Here is a 16110-nt window from a genome sequence, read left to right as displayed (position 1 = left end):
AAACACTGGGAATACACTACAATAAAAGTTTACCTAGGAATACTACAAAGATGTACATAGTTATCATACTGTCACAATGGAACTGCGACTACAAATATAAAAAAAAAAAAAAATTGTAATATTAAATTTTAACTAGTAACACAGACACAAACGATTCTGTTATCATCACAATGCAATACAACCAAAGAATACAGACAAACACTTTTTTGTCATAATCATAAATAAACTCTGCAATGGACACAGCTGAAGGATAAAGGAAAATACTATTGTGATATCATTACAATGTCACTCTAACTACTAGAGATACTGAGAACTGTTTACATTAGCATAAAAGAATACAGTAAAAACTAAATACAAATGCTACATTAAGTGGCATCATTGCAATGTAACTGTATAGAAACAGACAATTGAATTAAGTCAATGAATAAAGAGAAAAACTACCGTATTATAATGAAACACAAATAGGTCGAAACAATGGAACTCGGACTACAAATATAGACAAGCAATATTGTGAGATCACATACAGCTACAAAATAAAAACAAACTTTATTGTTACATTATCACAATAGAACACAGCAAAGAAACAATGGCAATTATCGGATATCATCACAGTAAAACTCTGTATAAAAATAAAGGCAAGCAATGCTGTAATATCATTATAATGGAAGTTTCAGAGTAAATAAAACAATATTGCTACATCATCAGTATAATTGAACTTTGTATGAGGGTATGTTTGCACTTATTATGTTGCCTATGTAAGGTACACCACAGTATACATTAGCATACCATTCTAACAGTATTCTGATATATACTGTGGCGTTGTGAGTGGTGGGATCAGATGGTATTAACCCCCGGGAGCAAGATGTTGTTAACCCCTAGTGTTCATGATGCCAGTGTGGTTTTAGAGTTCTGGAACACCACACGCCCGGTTCCTCCACTATCCCAGTTGCTAGTAGTGAAATGAGAGTCCACAAACAGTTATGGTGAAACGGAGGCTTTACTGAGTATAAGACAGATGGAATTATCTCCACAGCTAAGGCCAGATTTCCCAGAGAGGTGGCCAGAACCCAGAAGGACCTCGCAGCTTGCTGGACCAATATACTTGTAATTAATTTAACTTGAGATTGGATTTGACTTGATTATATGCAGGACTTGACTAGTTTCAGTGACAGCAGACATAGACTTGAGACTTAGTGGAATGACTGCAGCTTTTGGGGTCTTCCAGATGCTGATCACTTGCACTGAGATCTCTGGTGGTTCCTGTGCTCAATAAGGTAGCAGGTGGTAAGAGCTAAGCGAAGAGAGTGATTTGTAATGGCCGCCCCTTTATATAGTGGTGGGCTGCACTAAAGCCCATTGGTCAAGCTGTGGGTCATAGGTTAAGCTGGTGCTCTCTGGGAGAACATGTGACAACAAATCATGTGAATGCATAACATAACATGTGACAGACTTACACAGGTCACCTCCCACAGATCCTTTGTACTACCTATACATAAGGATGCTGTCTAGGAATTAAAGCGATATACACAACATTCTGGAAATAACAGGGGGAGACCTTGCAGGGGAGCCTCCAGATCACTGAGGTTCTCAACCTGACAGGGCCTAAGGGTAGTACAGGACCATGTCCTGTACTGGGACATTCCATTACCAAAAAAATCCCAAACTTTAAACATTTCACAAAGCACCTTAAAATCCATAATTAGAAAATGGAAAGAATATGGCACAACCGCAAACCTACTAATAAATGTCCGTCTACCCAAACTGACAAGCTGGGCAAGGAGAAAGTTATTCAGAGAAGAAACCAAGAAGCCCATGGTAACTGCGGAAGAGCTGCAAAGATCAACAGCTGAGGAGGTAGAATCTGTCCACATGACAACTATTGGTCGTAAAATAAAGCATTTGTGAATAAAATAGTGTTGAAAGTAGTCTAAAAGTCACATAATGTTTGCACCACAAAAATGATTTGACTTTTTGATAATCTCCGCTGCACTAGCTGAAAGGGTAGGGCTTGTTGCGGAGAAGGAGGGTTTGTGTCAAAATAAAAGGTATTTTACTTTTTCAAAGTACTAAGTATGTTGTGTTTACCAATTGGTAAAGGGCTAAGTCTATTTGAATTTCTAGTTTGTTTCAATGGCAAAACGGGCAAATGTCCAAGGGAGTGAATACTTATGCAAGGCACTGTACATGTTGGATTATTAACTGAAGTGTGAACACAAGAGAATAAAACACTGTAACATCTTTACTGACTAAAAATCATGGCCAGAGTTAAGCATTACTAAACAAAAACCAAGACCATTCATGGTAATGGGTTTAATTCTTCTGTATTTCCACAGGGTTTTACTGTGGATTTTATTTCCGACAGAAGGCATATAATATAAATAAATAAATATTTCTTTCTCCTAACTGAACTCCCAGCAGCAAACTGGGTAAGTTATTGTATTTTCATTATTCATTCATCTAGCTTATTTTCTTATTTGCCATATAATTCCTATTGCCCCCTTTGTATTATTTACAACATATACTGTATATCTGTCTATTATCCATTCCATTGTAATTCATATATTCCCCTTATTGTTTCTCGCATACCACGAGATTTCCTCCTCCCTCAAAGTTCGCGGCTTAGCAGCACTTACGCTCTTCACAGACGTTCTCCTCAGCTTCAGCTACAGCTCTCCTGTATTCTCCGTAATATTCAGGCTTGTGCTCATTGCTTGTACCACCAACCTTTTAGTCATTGACTACCAATTGTACACTATTGTGCCCCTATATTAGTAAATTTTTTCTGGCTATAACTATTTTGCTACCTATAATATAATTTTACAGATATATAATTTTATATATATATATATATATATATATATATATATATATATATATATATATATATATATAGTAATTTTAAGTAGCCGTATTAGTCCATTGATGCAAATGCAAATCAAAAAATGTTGCAATATCTTGTAATACCTTTTTTATTGGACTAACAGAATTTTGTAGAGACAAGCTTTCGGAATTCCTCCCTTTTTCAAGTCCAAAGCAAATCTAAGCTCACAAGCAGAAGACAAAGGTTACATCTCACAAATATGCAGGGGTTAAGACAATAGATGTGGAGACAAATATGCAGGGGTTAAGAAAATAGATGTCTATTGTCTTAACCACTGCATATTTGTGAGATGTAAACTTTGTCTTCTGCTTGTGAGCTTAGATTTGCTTTGGAATTGAAAAAGGCAGGAATCCCGAAAGCTTGTCTCTACAAAATTCTGTTAGTCCAATAAAAAAGGCATTACAAGATACTGCAAAATTTTTTGATTTGCATCTATCTATCTATCTATCTATCTATCTATATATATATATATATATATATATATATATATATATATTTATGTATATATATATATATATATATATATATATATATATATATATATGTATTACCACATTTTCATATATATTTTATTCATATCTCCTACTGACATATATTTAAATGTGGAGAATATAAAAAATTTCCCTCAGGATATCAATCCTTCTGAAACTACTGAATATGATTTAACCCCTTAAGGACCAGGCGTTTTTTATTTTTTGCACTTTCGTTTTTTCCTCCTTACCTTTAAAAAAATCATAACTCTTTCAATTTTGCACCTAAGAATCTGTATTATGGCGTATTTTTTGCGCCACCAATTCTACTTTGTAATGACATCAGTCATTGTACCATAATATCTACGGCGAAATGAAAAAAAAAATCATTGTGCGACAAAATTGAAAAAAATATCCCATTTTGTAACTTTTGGCAGCTTCCATTTCTACGTAGTACATTTTTCATTACAAATGACACCTTTTATTTATTCTCTAGGTCCATACAGTTAAAGTGATACCCTACTTGTATAGGTTTGATTTTGAATTACTACTGAAAAAAAATCATACATACATGCAGGAAAATGTATACGTTTAAAATGGTCATTTTCTGAGCCCTATAACTTTTTTACTTTTCCATGTTCAGGGGGCTATGAGGGCTAATTTTTTGCACCGTGATCTGAAGTTTTTGATGGTACCATTTTTGCATTGATATAAAAAGTGACCCAAAATACGCTATTTTGGACTTTGGATTTTTTTTGCGCATACGCCATTGAACGTGCGGTTTAAAAAGCAGTATATTTTTATTATTCGGACATTTCCGCACGCGGCGATACCACATATGTTTATTTTTATTTACACAGTTTTTTTTTTATTCTAGGAAATGCCAGGTGATTTAAACTTTTATTAGGGGAAGAGATCATTGAAAGGGTTAATGTTTTTTTTACACTTTTCTTATGCAATATTATAGCTCCTATAGGGGATATAGCATTGCATTAACTGATCTTTTACACTGATTGATCCATCTCCATAGGAATGGATCAATCAGTGTTTTCGGCGATTGAATGCTCAAGCCTGGATATCAAGCTTGAAGCATTCATTCGGCGACCGGACAGCGCAGGAGAAGGTAAGAAGACCTCCTCCTGTGCTACAGCTGTTCGGGATGCCGCGGCGATCCCAAACAGCTCCCTGAGCTAGCCGGGCACTTTTACTTTCGTTTTTAGCCGCGCGGCTAAAGGGTTAATAGCGCGCGGCACCGCGATCAGTGCCACGCGCTATTAGAGGCGGGTCCCGGCTTCACTATGAAGCCGGGCCCGCCGCGATATGATGCAGTGTAACCACGCGTTATATCACGGGAGCGGGACTAGGGGCGTAAGTTTACGCCCTTGGTCCTTAACTCCTTAAGGATTCAGCCCATTTTGGCCTTAAGGACTCAGACAATTGAATTTTAACGTTTTCATTTTTTCCTCCTCGCCTTCTAAAAATCATAACTCTTTTATATTTTCATCCACAGACTAGTATGAGGGCTTGTTTTTTGCGCGACCAGTTGTCCTTTGTAATGACATAACCCATTATATCACAAAATGTATGGCGCAACCAAAAAACACTATTTTTGGGGGAAATTAAAAAGAAAAACACAATTTTGCTAATTTTTGAAGGTTTCGTTTTCACGCCGTACAATTTATGGTAAAAATGACATGTGTTCTTTATTCTGAGGGTCAATACGATTAAAATGATATCCATTATTACATACTTTTCTATTATTGTTGTGCTTAAAAAAAATCACAAACTTTTTAACCAAATTAGTACGTTTATAATCCCTTTATTTTGATTACCTCTAACTTTTCTATTTTTCCGTATAAGCGGCGGTATGAGGGCTTATTTTTTGCGCCATGATCTGTACTTTTTTTATACCACATTTGCATATAAAAAACTTTTAATACATTTTTTATAATTTTTTTTTTATAAAATGTATTAAAAAAGTAGCAATTTTGGACTTTTTTTTTTCGTTCACGCCGTTCACCGTACGGGATCATTAACATTTTATTTTAATAGTTCGGACATTTACACACGCGGCGACAACAAATATGTCTATAAAATTAATTTTTTACTCTTTTTGGGGGTAAAATAGGAAAAAACGGACGTTTTGCTTTTTTATTGGGGAGGGGATTTTTCACTTTTTTTTAACTTTTACTTTTTTTACATTTTTTTTACACTTGAATAGTCCCCATAGGGGACTATTCATAGCAATACCATGATTGCTAATACTGATCTGTTCTATGTATAGGACATAGAACAGATCAGTGTTATCGGCGATCTTCTGCTCTGGTCTGCTCGATCTCAGACCAGAGCAGGAGACGCCGGGAGCCGGAAGGAGGAAGGTGAGGGGACCTCCGTGCGGCGTTCTGAATGATCGGATCGCCCGCATCGCTGCTGCATTCATTGAAATCACGCACTGCCGCAGATGCCGGGATCTGTATTGATCCCGGCACCTTAGGGGTTAATGGCGGACGCCCGCGAGATCGCGGGTGTCGGCCATTGCCAGCGGGTCCCTGGCTGCGATCAGCAGCCGGGATCAGCCGCTCATGACACGGGCATCGCTCCGATGCCCGCGGTTATGCACAGGACGTAAATGTACGTCCTGGTGCGTTAAGTACCACCGCACCAGGACGTACATTTATGTCCTGCGTCCTTAAGGGGTTAACAGGTTAAAGGGGTACTACGGTGAAAAACTTTTTTTTTTAATCAACTGGTGCCAGAAAGTTAAACAGATTTGTAAATTACTTCTATTAAAAAATCTTAATCCTTCCTGTACTTATTAGCTGCTGAATACTACAGCGGAAATTCTCTTCTTTTTGAAACACAGAACTGTCTGTTGACATCACGAGCTGACATCATGACCACAGTGTTCTCTGCTGACATCTCTGTCCATTTTATGAACTGTCCAGAACAGCATATGTTTGCTATGGGGATTTCCTTTTACTCTGGACAGTTCCTAAAAATGGACAGAGATGTCAGCAGAGAGCACTGTGCTCTTGATTCAGCAGACAGCTCTGTGTTTCAAACGGAAAATAATTTCCACTGTAGTATTCAGCAGCTAATAAGTACAGGAAGGATTAAGATTTTTTAATAGAAGTAATTTACAAATCTGTTTAACTTTCTGGCACCAGTTGATTTAAAAAAAAACAAAAAAATCACCGGAGTACCCCTTTAATTGACCCTGAACAAATACAGTCCACAAAAGACAAATATGTTTCAAAGTCAGTTCATAATGCTATGAAATCAGCAATGTCCTCATAAAATGAGTCTATTTCTGGGTCCATTGCCATGGCCGTGTCCCAAAATAAATCTGCTGATATTTCTACCCCCTCTGAGCAGTTTTGGTCTACTTCCCAGCTGGCCAAGGGACTAAAACGATCCGGTAAATGCGCCAAAAAAAGCGCTTTTGTAATGACGACCAGAAAACCCTCAGAGTAAAATCATGATAGGGTAAGTCAAGACACTTATGGAACACCACATCAACCCAGTGGTTTAGAATCATATGCTACACTCATGCAGACCAGACCCTCTGTCCGAGAGGAAGAACCGATTGTTCGGACTAAGAAAGCCCAAGAAAGGGCAAAACCGGACTCATATGTAATTTCATCATCCCCTGAATGTGATTCCTATATCTCTGACAATTCTGTTTATGATGATGATTGTGAAGAGGGTGTCATTTCTGATTCCCCTATGGAAAACATGTCTACAGACAATACAGGATCTGTTATTCTGCACAGTAAGGGTACGCCCTTTTTTCTGATCCAGACCAGATTACCCACCCCAGTTCCTACGAGTGGATACCCCATCCACAAATTTCTAAATACATTACCTCCAGAGTTAAAAAAAAGCTCTTGACAGGTCCTCACAGAATAAACTCCGCTCTGAATGCCCGAGGCCAAAACTTCTGGGCAAGGCAATGTTCACACCTGAATTGGATCCAATTCTATTGTAGAGATGGGTAAAAACCCCAAGAAAGGTTTGGATCGCTCCCTCAAAAGCGTCCAAGATAAATTATTAGACCTACTTGGCCCTTTGACAAAAAATTCTAGATATTTCTGAGGTAGCAATTTCCTCTGGACAACCCATTGTTACTTCCACATTAAATGGATGGGCCCAGCATGCTGTTTGTATCTTTGGCAACACAAATGCTGCCCTGACCACCAAGAGGCGAAGAACTATACTAATGAAGCTAGACCCGCAACTAGACAACCTTGCTACTGCGGAATTTGAACCCTCCTCGGAGGGCTTTCTCTTTGGCAATAATTTCTTGAAAGAAATTGGCAAATTTGTGGGAATCTTTACTAGACAAGGCTTAACCATCACTCCATAAAGTTTTTCCCCAAAAGGTTTTTGGGCGGGCTGGGAAAGGTCGGAGCTGGTTTCCCAGCCGCTCTTCCTCATCCAAAGGCTATTCCAGAGGCTCCTTTGCTCAAGAAAGACCTCAATATGGTGCCCCATGATATCAACCAGCACCATTCTTTCTAATCAGATCTAGGTCCTGGAGGACCAGAGGAGCTCAAGGATATCCGAGATCCAGACCATCTACATTACAGGTAAGTCTCCCTCCTCTACCTTCTTCCCTTCTTCCGCTAGGAGGAAGACTCATGTAGTTTTCTCAAGCTTGGGCATCCATAACTTCAGATTCCTGGATTCTTGTTACGCCTAGCGCTCCGGGTCCCCGCTCCTCCCCGGAGCGCTCACGGCGTCTCTTTCCCTGCAGCTCCCCGGTCAGTCCCGCTGACCGGGAGCGCTGCTCTCTCATGGCCGTTGGGGATGCGATTCGCACAGCGGGACGCGCCCGCTCGCGAATCGCATCCCAGGTCACTTACCCGTTCCCGTCTCCTGCGGTCATGTGCTGGCGCGCGCGGCTCCGCTCTCTAGGGCGCGCGCGCGCCAGCTCCCTGAGACTTAAAGGGCCAGTGCACCAATGATTGGTGCCTGGCCCAATTAGCTTAATTGGTTCCCACCTGTTCCCTGCTTATATCTAGTCTCCTCCCTTGCACTCCCTTGCCGGATCTTGTTGCCTTGAGCCTAGTGAAAGCGTTTTGTGTGTTTATACCCTGTGTACCAGACCTTCTGTTATCTCCCCTGACTACGAACCTTGCCGCCTGCCCCCGACCTTCTGCTACGTCCGACTTTGCTTCTGCCTACTCCCTTGTACCTCGCCTATCTTCAGCAGCCAGAGAGGTGAGCCGTTGCTAGTGGATACGACCTGGTCACTACCGCCGCAGCAAGACCATCCCGCTTTGCGGCGGGCTCTGGTGAAAACCTGTAGTGTCTTAGAACCGGTCCACTAGCACGGTCCACGCCAATCCCTCTCTGGCACAGAGGATCCACCTCCTGCCAGCCGGCATCGTGACAGTAGATCCGGCCATGGATCCCGCTGAAGTTCCTCTGCCAGGGGTCGCTGACCTCCCTACGCTGGTCGCCCAGCAAGCTCGTCAGATCGCCCAGCAGTCGCAACAGATAGCGCAACAAGATCACCAGCTGTCGTACTTGACTACCATGACACAGCAACTCCAGTCACAACTACAGCAAGTACAGTCGCAGCTACAGCAGCAACAATCATCTCCTCCGCCAGCTCCAGCACCCCTTCCGCGGCGAGTGGCCGCTCCTAGCCTCCGCCTGTCCTTGCCGGACAAATTTAATGGGGACTCTAAGTTTTGCCGTGGCTTTCTTTCGCAATGTTCCTTGCACTTAGAGATGATGTCGGATCAGTTTCCTACTGAAAGGTCTAAGGTGGCTTTCGTAGTCAGCCTTCTGTCTGGAAAAGCCCTCTCATGGGCCACACCGCTCTGGGACCGCGATGACCCCGTCACTGCCTCTGTACACTCCTTCTTCTCGGAAATTCGAAGTGTCTTTGAGGAACCTGCCCGAGCCTCTTCTGCTGAGACTGCCCTGCTGAACCTGGTCCAGGGTAATTCCTCCGTTGGCGAGTACGCCATACAATTCCGTACTCTTGCTTCTGAACTTTCCTGGAATAATGAGGCTCTCTGCGCGACCTTTAAAAAAGGCCTATCCAGCAACATTAAAGATGTTCTGGCCGCACGAGAGACTCCTGCTAGCCTGCATGAACTCATTCATCTAGCCACTCGCATTGACATGCGTTTTTCTGAGAGGCATCAAGAGCTCCGCCAGGAAAAAGACTTAGATCTCTGGCCACCTCTCCCACAGTCTCCACTGCAATCTGCGCCTAGGCCTCCCGCCGAGGAGGCCATGCAAGTGGATCGGTCTCGCCTGACCCTGGAAGAGAGGAATCGCCGTAAGGAAGAGAATCTTTGTTTGTACTGTGCCAGTACTGAACATTTTCTGGTGGATTGCCCAATCCGTCCTCCACGTCTGGGAAACGCACGCTCGCACTCAGCTCTCGTGGGTGTGGCGTCTCTTGATGCCAAGTCGGCTTCTCCACGTCTCACGGTACCTGTTCGGATTTCCACTTCAGCCAGCTCTCCCCTCTCAGCCGTGGCCTGCCTGGACTCTGGAGCTTCTGGGAATTTTATTCGGGACTCCTTTGTGAATAAATTCCGTATTCCGGTGACCCGTCTTGTCAAGCCACTCCACATTTCCGCGGTCAACGGAGCCAGGTTGGACTGTACCATACGTTTCCGCACGGAGCCCCTTCTTATGAGCATCGGATCTCACCACGAGAGGATTGAACTTTTGGTCCTCCCCAATTGCACCTCGGAAATTCTCCTTGGACTTCCCTGGCTTCAACTTCATTCCCAAACCCTGGATTGGTCCACTGGGGAGATCAAGAGTTGGGGGTCCTCTTGTTCCAAGAACTGTCTAAAACCGGTTCCCAGTAACCCTTGCCGTAACTCTGTGGTTCCTCCTGTATCTGGTCCCCCTAAGGTCATTAAGGACTCTGCCTGCCACAGGAAATGCCCCTCCCCCCCTCCCAGTTCCATCAGGCAAGCTTCTGTGTCCCCTCATGGCCCTCGTCCTGGTGTCACACTGCCCCGTGCCAGGTCCCGCCCTCTGCCCTCTCTCCCCATTCCTACTCCTGCGGTTCTGCCTGCCGTTGAGGAATCCCTCCATCCTTTCCCGGTGTCCTCATCCCAGGGGAGGCAGTTACCCGATAAAGAGAAGGGGAGACCTAAGGGGGGGGGTACTGTTACGCCTAGCGCTCCGGGTCCCCGCTCCTCCCCGGAGCGCTCACGGCGTCTCTTTCCCTGCAGCTCCCCGGTCAGTCCCGCTGACCGGGAGCGCTGCTCTCTCATGGCCGTTGGGGATGCGATTCGCACAGCGGGACGCGCCCGCTCGCGAATCGCATCCCAGGTCACTTACCCGTTCCCGTCTCCTGCGGTCATGTGCTGGCGCGCGCGGCTCCGCTCTCTAGGGCGCGCGCGCGCCAGCTCCCTGAGACTTAAAGGGCCAGTGCACCAATGATTGGTGCCTGGCCCAATTAGCTTAATTGGTTCCCACCTGTTCCCTGCTTATATCTAGTCTCCTCCCTTGCACTCCCTTGCCGGATCTTGTTGCCTTGAGCCTAGTGAAAGCGTTTTGTGTGTTTATACCCTGTGTACCAGACCTTCTGTTATCTCCCCTGACTACGAACCTTGCCGCCTGCCCCCGACCTTCTGCTACGTCCGACTTTGCTTCTGCCTACTCCCTTGTACCTCGCCTATCTTCAGCAGCCAGAGAGGTGAGCCGTTGCTAGTGGATACGACCTGGTCACTACCGCCGCAGCAAGACCATCCCGCTTTGCGGCGGGCTCTGGTGAAAACCTGTAGTGTCTTAGAACCGGTCCACTAGCACGGTCCACGCCAATCCCTCTCTGGCACAGAGGATCCACCTCCTGCCAGCCGGCATCGTGACAATTCTCCACACCATTTCCGGTTACATGATAGAGTTCATCTCTCCCCCTCTTCAAACTTCTTTCCCTCTTCCAATTCTTCAATTTTTCCTCTCTCGACGAGAGGCTGATAGATCTGGAAATAGACCTTTCTTCGAAAAATGTCATTATTCAGGTTCCTTACCATTTTCCAGGTTTTCTAAGCAATCTCTTCTTAATAAAGAAGAACAGTGGTCACAGACCTGTGATCATCTCTTAAAGGGTAGCTCTCATTAAAATTTATTTTTGCTATTGTACTCCTTATGGTAAATAAAAAATATTTCTAATATACTTTGTTTAAAAAAAATTATGTTTTTTTATGTTTTAATTGTGCTTAAGCTCAAGAGCACATTTTCCCCAATCTTATACACAGACTTAGGACCGAGGTCCAAACACAGAAAGTGCAGCCTGGAGTGCTGAGGGGTGTGTGTCCAGCCTCATTCAATCATAGCTCCTCTCACACTTAACTGCCATATGCTGTTGGTTAGACACACTCCCCTCAGCACTCCAGGCTACACTTCCTGTGTTTGGGCTTCGGTCCTAAGTCTGAGTATAAGATGGGGGAAAATGTGCTCTTGAGCTTTTTTAAGCACAAATAAAACATAAAAAACTTCATTTTTTTAACCAAAGTATATTAGAAATCTTTTTTATTTACCATAAGGAGTGCAATAGCAAAAATTTGTTTTAATGAGAGTGCCCATTTAACCTCGAAATTTCACAATCTACTAGAGACATCCTTTCCGAAGCCTGGGCTCCAGGCACCATGAAAGCTTAAAGATTGGCCTGGTGACTTTGGGTTTATTGGTACTCTCAATGACACCAGGATCCCTGTAATACATCTATCCCACATATCTTGAATTATTTATGGGAATCTTTTGATTCTGGCAAAGCTTACAGGACCATTAATTTGTACAGATCGGCTATTTCTTCCGAACACAATCTTATTGATTTGGTTTTAATTGGTAAACATCCACTTGTATGTAGACTTCTTAGGGGTATTCGCTTTAGGAGACCCTCTCTCCCTAAACATAGATCTACTTGGTATGTATCCCTTCTACTCAACCTTTTCTCTTCTTGGGAAGATAACGACTCCCTATCTTTAAAATTTCTTTCTTATAAATTAACAGTCCTTTTATGTTTAATATCTATTAAGAGAGTGTCAGATGTTAGAGCACTCAACATCTCTCATAGATCTTTTTCTCCTCAAGGAGTTCACTTTACCATTTCTCGTCAAACTAAAACTAATCTCCACTCTGTCTTCTATCCATCCTTTCTACAACACCCCAAATTATGTGTTGATAGATGCTTAACATTTTCATCCAAGACTTTGTCTCTTAGTCCCCCTAATTCTTCCCAACTCCTCATCTCTTACTGCTAACCCCATCTCCCTGTATCTTCCCCTACTCTTGCCAGATGGGTTAGACAGTGTATGTCCCTCGCAGGTATTGATATTTCCCGATTTGGTGCCCACGCTATAAGAGGGGCCATGTCCACAAAAACTGTTCAAACAGGAGGCTCTCTTTCTGATGTGCTTAAAGCACCTGATTGGTCATCAGAATCGACATTTAAATCCTTTTATTTAAGACCTGGGTCTCATGTTTCTATGTCAATCCTTTAGTTGTTATCATTTAAGATTGTATAGCTTTAAACTTGCACTATATTTTGAGCCTCCTGGTGGAAATGAAATTAAAGATTTTCCTAATAATTATAATGGAAAATATTTTATTAACGACAGGAGGCGAGTAATATGCCTCTCTATATTCCCATCCCTATATTATAGGTGTATTCTTTGTTTTTGAGCCTTCTGAAGTTACTCTCCTGATGTCGACTCCATGGATTCCCCTACGTCCCTTCTGCTTCAAGTTCCTAACTACGAGAATCTTCTCCTGGAACTTTGTCATCAATTGCTTCATCCAGCAATACTCCGAATCTCCTACTTCACCTTGTTATATTTAGAACTTTTAGACTTTAGTTTGTTAATTTTCTTTGTGATGTTACATCGAGAAAGAAGGAAGCACTCATCTCACTCAGACCATTTATGAACTATGCTCTGACTTGATTGGTGGTTCTTATCCATACATGTTTGTACCTTAAAGTTTTTTCTCTGCATTATACCTTAACCAGTTTGCTGCTGAAAGTTCAGTAAATACAAAGATATGCACTATCATTACTTGCATCCTGTCGTTAATAAAATCTATATTTTCCATTACAATTATTAGGAAAATCTTTAATTTCATCCACAACTTACGTTTGTTGCCATAATTAGAGGAGCATTCTGGAGAAATTTTTAATACATTTCTTTAATAAAGTTATTTCATTTTGGAAGTAAATTTTTGTGTAAGAAACTTTTGCAAGTTATGAAGCAGCAGAAAGAGCCTACATGGGACTCCTTGATGTCACTAACATCTATGTCAGGAAAGGCAGGGCATCTTACACCTTGTTCCAAGTTATTATGCAAATTATATTTTTCTTATTTACCTAAATATTTAAGGTAAATAACAGTCAGCATAATTCCCATGTTATCAACTATTAAGAGTACAATTCAAATTTCATTGAGCAAATCTCCTAATGATAACAGTATTTTTTTTTTAAACATAAAAAACTTACAATGCACTGTTGCAAATTGTTACGCACAGTACGTTTCAAAACACTTTATAGATTGTAAAGAACTGAAAATTGTCATGTGTTGTGTTTGCCGCTATTTCAATCAAACTTTTAACAACATTTTAACTTTTTAAACATTTTAACAGGTCATGTTTAGAGATGAGCGAATTTTTGGAAAATTTGATCTGGCCAATTTGCCGAATTTTTGAAAAAATTTGTTTCAATCCGAGTTTATTTGCAGCAAATCGCTATTAAAAATAACTGTTTACGGGCTACAGAGAGCCTCAATAGGGGTGTAGAACACTTTGCCTTGTCGTAACACGCATAGGCAGTGTGCTAGAAATAATACTGTTATTCAGTATGACATGAAGATCACAGGTGTTCCAACTAAAAACCCTAGGAAATGGTAGTGTTTTTAGGTGGAAATAGGGAGAGGTTCCTCTGTGCTTTTTAGGGCGAGTAACACTTGCAAAGAAGGGAATCAATAGTGCAAGAATAGGGCCTTACAGGGGAAGTTTTTACCCCCACCGGTTACAATGGACCATACGTCTTTGCATCACATTAATACTTGGTGGTGTAAGTGGCACCCAGTATTTTTTTGCACACCTTTCCGTCTGTTAGATTTCAAAAAAAATATTTGGGTCCATATATTTTATCCTGAGAAAAGTAAAGTTTTAGCTAATGCATAGCCTCAATACTTACTTGTGGTATGATGCGGAGGAACACCTTAAATTTTTTTTAGCTGTAACCATATTTGTGAAGTGTTGGTGTGGCACCATGGTCAATCTACTCTGATGCATCAGGTATTGGTGGGTGGAAATTCTGGCTGATCCAAGCCTGATTCATCTTCACAAAGGTCAGTCTCTCCACATTTTTGGGGGACAGATGAGTTCTCCTTGGGGTTACTATGGCCCCCGCCGCACTCAACACCAGCACACTTCTGACCGACCAGGACAGCTTTTCCAGGGCAAACTCTGCTAGTTGCGACCACAAATGAAGTTTGGCTGCCCGGAAGTCCAGTGATCTTCAAAGTGTGTTGGCAGGGTCATTTTAAGGTATGCCACCACCTGCTGGTTCAGGTCCTGCTACAGGTCTACCTGCTGCTGATGCTGCTTCACTATGCGGGTGAAGAAACCTACTCATCAGCGACTGTAGACTCAGGCTGCTGCTAATGGAGCTGGTACTTCTCCTGCCACCCCACACCTCCCAACAGCCATGGCAGTGGAAGGTGAGCGCAGAGGGCTCCACGAGTCAGACCTCCGAGAGGATGGTCAATGTACGTAGGATGTCTCTGTAGATGTCTCTGTAGTAGGTCAGTTTGTGCACCCTCTCAGCATGCATCGTGCCACTTGTGTAAGTGGCTCGGGGGGACTACCTACCTTCATCTCCACTGCATACTGCCACGGTGTGTCTGGGTCCTCTGTCTTGTCTTCCTCATCACCCTGTGGCTTAACAGCCTGCTCCTGCTCCTCCTCTCCTGTCAGATGACAATAAAAGCCACCCATTTTGCGAAATCTTGCCTGTGGTCCACTGTCCCCCTCCTCCTCTTCCAGTTCAGCCCCCACATGTGGCCGTGAGATGTAGGTGCCACGTCTCCAGTGCCCTGACCAGCCATAATTTCCACCATCTGTTGAAGTAAATGAAGCAGTGGAATTACATTGTTCATCCCGTATTCCTTGCGACTAGAATAATGTGGCTTCCCTAAAGGGCCTGAGCAAACGGCAGGTGTCACGTATGAGCTGCCACTGGTTGACATTGAAGTTACACAGGGAAGTCCCCCTATCCGCTTGGATCATCAAGAAATCGTTAATGGCTTTTCTCTATTCGTATAGTCGGTCCAACATATGGAGGGTGGAATTCCAATAGGTGGAAACGTCGCATATCAGACTATGTTGTGGGGTGCCATTCTGACGCTGCAGCTTAAGGAGGGTGTGCTTTGCAGTGCACGAGTGGCTGAAGTGCATGCAATGTTTCCTTCCCATTGTTAGGATGTCTTGCAGATGAGGGAAACACTTCAAGAACCGCTTGACAACCAGATTGAACACATGTGCCATGAAGGGCGCATGGCTCAGACTTCCTTGACACAGCGCAGACAAGATGTTCTTCCCGTTGTTGGTCACCATGGTTCCCATTTCCAGTTTTCGAGGATTAAGCCATGATTTGATTTCTTGATAAATAACTTTTAGCAGTTTCTCCCCTGTGTGACTCCATTCACCATGAAAAACGATGTAAAGAACATCGTGACACTGCAATGACCTGCACACATGGTATGCTGAAGGGGCTCT

Source organism: Hyla sarda, chromosome 1, assembly GCF_029499605.1.
Source record: "Hyla sarda isolate aHylSar1 chromosome 1, aHylSar1.hap1, whole genome shotgun sequence".
Lineage (NCBI taxonomy): Eukaryota > Metazoa > Chordata > Amphibia > Anura > Hylidae > Hyla > Hyla sarda.
This window is presented reverse-complemented; position numbering follows the sequence as displayed.